A 3,239-nucleotide genomic window follows, 5' to 3' on the forward strand; every position below is an offset into this window, starting at 1 on the left:
GTCATGTTGATATAGGAGTGTTCCATAGTTCTATTATAGTCATGTTGATTTTGGAGTGCTTCAGAACTCCATTATAGTCATAATGATTTAGGAGTGTTCCAGAACTCCATTACAGTCATATTGATTTAGGAGTGTTCTACAGTTATGTTCTGTTACGTTCTGACCTTTATTCCTTTGTTTTGTCTTTATTTAGTATGGTCAGGGCATGAGTTGGGGTGGGCAGTCTATGTTTGTAACTTCTATATTTTCTATTTCTGTGTTTGGCCTGATATGGTTCTCAATCAGAGGCAGCTGTCTATCGATGTCCCTGATTGAGAACCATACTGAGGTAGCCTGTTTTCCTGTGTGTTTTGTGGGTGGTTATTTTCAGTCTGTGTGTCTGCACCAAATAGAACTGTTTCGGTTGTCACTTTGTTGTTTTGTATTTGTGAAGTGTTCAGTTTCTTCTTAAAAAGATGAACACTAACCACGCTGCGCTTGGGTCCTCCTCTCTTTCTCCCGAAGACGTCCGTTACAAGTGTCCCATAGCTCCATTGTAATCATATTGATTTAGGAGTGTTCCATAGCTCCATTGTAATCATATTGATTTAGGAGTGTCCCATAGCTCCATTGTAATCATATTGATTTAGGAGTGTCCCATAGCTCCATTGTAATCATATTGATTTAGGAGTGTTCCATAGCTCCATTGTAATCATATTGATTTAGGAGTGTCCCATAGCTCCATTGTAATCATATTGATTTAGGAGTGTCCCATAGCTCCATTGTAATCATATTGATTTAGGAGTGTCCCATAGCTCCATTGTAATCATATTGATTTAGGAGTGTCCCATAGCTCCATTGTAATCATATTGATTTAGGAGTGTCCCATAGCTCCATTGTAATCATATTGATTTAGGAGTGTCCCATAGCTCCATTGTAATCATATTGATTTAGGAGTGTCCCATAGCTCCATTGTAATCATATTGATTTAGGAGTGTCCCATAGCTCCATTACAGCTCTACAGATGTAAAGGAAGATAGGAGCCAAATCAACCTCCTTGCTTCCATTTAACATTTTCTTTGGGCTTTGAGTCATTTCTATACTTTAAAACACATGAGGTGAGTCTTCATAACAGAACCAGTTCTATTAGATGGAAGAGATAGACCTAATGGCAAAGGGAAGGAATCCATATGCTTTTTAAGAAATATTCCACAATATGTCATCTACTGTATTCCTCTGCCTTTGTACTCTTGCCAAATGCACTCATTCCACTGGACTCAAGAAGATGCCCAGTTCCATTTGAAGAGCACTTTCACAAGCACATGCATTCCTCCTAGTACCAGAGATCCTAAGATCGCTCGCTCTTTCTACATGTAATTCAAAATGTGGCTCATCCTCATCCACATTAACATATGACACTGAACAGATAGGACGTTGTCCATGGCCAGCGTCCCGAATTAAACCCTGTTCCCTATTTAGTGCACTATTTTTGACCAGGGACCATAGGGCATGGGCCCTGGTCAAAAGTAGGGCACTATGTATGGGAATAGAGAGTGATTTGAGACGCAGGGCTTCCACTACGGCAAAATATATGGTTTCATACAGCATTCAGAGAGAATGTGTGTGTCTGTCTGTGGGACCAGGGTCCGGAAGATACGTGTGTCTAGAACAAGAAGGATGGAGGGAGACTCTGCAAGTACATGGTCAGTGGGAGTGAACCAGTAGAATCCCACTATCTGGACAGCCCCCGTCAGATGATTTATAGATGTTCAAACTAACTATCAACAACTGTTCAACTAACCCTAACTCCAGGTTAATGTTCATCCCCTGGCTCAACATTAACCATAACCCTAACCCTAACTCTAGGTTCAAGTTCATCCCTTGGCTCAACATTAACCATAACCCTAACTCTAGGTTAATGTTCATCCCCTGGCTCAACATTAACCATAACCCTAACCCTAACTCTAGGTTCAAGTTCATCCCTTGGCTCAACATTAACCATAACCCTAACCCTAACTCTAGGTTAATGTTCATCCCCTGGCTCAACATTAACCCTAACCCTAACTCTAGGTTCAAGTTCATCCCTTGGCTCAACATTAACCATAACCCTAACTCTAGGTTAATGTTCATCCCCTGGCTCAACATTAACCATAACCATAACCCTAACTCTAGGTTCAAGTTCATCCCCTGGCTCAACATTAACCATAACCCTAACCCTAACTCTAGGTTCAAGTTCATCCCCTGGCTCAACATTAACCATAACCATAACCCTAACTCTAGGTTCAAGTTCATCCCCTGGCTCAACATTAACCATAACCCTAACCCTAACTCTAGGTTCAAGTTCATCCCCTGGCTCAACATTAACCATAACCATAACCCTAACTCTAGGTTAATGTTCATCCCTTGGCTCAACATTAACCATAACCCTAACCCTAACTCTAGGTTAATGTTCATCCCTTGGCTCAACATTAACCATAACCATAACCCTAACTCTAGGTTAATGTTCCTCCCCTGGCTCAACATTAACCATAACCCTAACTCTAGGTTAATGTTCATCCCTTGGCTCAACATTAACCATAACCCTAACCATAACCATAACCATAACCCTAACTCTAGGTTAATGTTCATCCCTTGGCTCAACATTAACCATAACCATAACCCTAACCATAACCCTAACCATAACCCTAACTCTAGGTTAATGTTCATCCCTTGGCTCAACATTAACCATAACCCTAACTCTAGGTTAATGTTCCTCCCTTGGCTCAACATTAACCATAACCCTAACTCTAGGTTAATGTTCATCCCCTGGCTCAACATTAACCATAACCCTAACTCTAGGTTAATGTTCCTCCCTTGGCTCAACATTAACCATAACCCTAACCATAACCCTAACTAAATGAGGTTAATGTTCATCCCTTGGCTCAACATTAAATGACCCTAACCATAACAAAAGAAACCCTTAGAGGTTAATGTTCATCCTCATGAGATGTAACCATATTTAACCATTAACCCTAACTCTAGGTTAATGTTCATCCCTTGGCTCAACAAACCATAACCATAACCAACCATAACCCTAACCATAACCCTACACTAAATGATGTAGTGTGGACAATTGACAGAAATGACTTGACAAAAGAAAGATAGAGGACATCTTCCTCATGAGATGTATTTTTATTCCCATTACTATCAAAATGAACAGACAAAATCAAATTCAAACAACACAATGCAGATCATTTTAACATTGACAGTCCGACATCAAA

The sequence above is a fragment of the Oncorhynchus gorbuscha genome, linkage group LG26, assembly GCF_021184085.1.
Source record: "Oncorhynchus gorbuscha isolate QuinsamMale2020 ecotype Even-year linkage group LG26, OgorEven_v1.0, whole genome shotgun sequence".
Taxonomy (NCBI): Eukaryota; Metazoa; Chordata; class Actinopteri; order Salmoniformes; family Salmonidae; genus Oncorhynchus; species Oncorhynchus gorbuscha.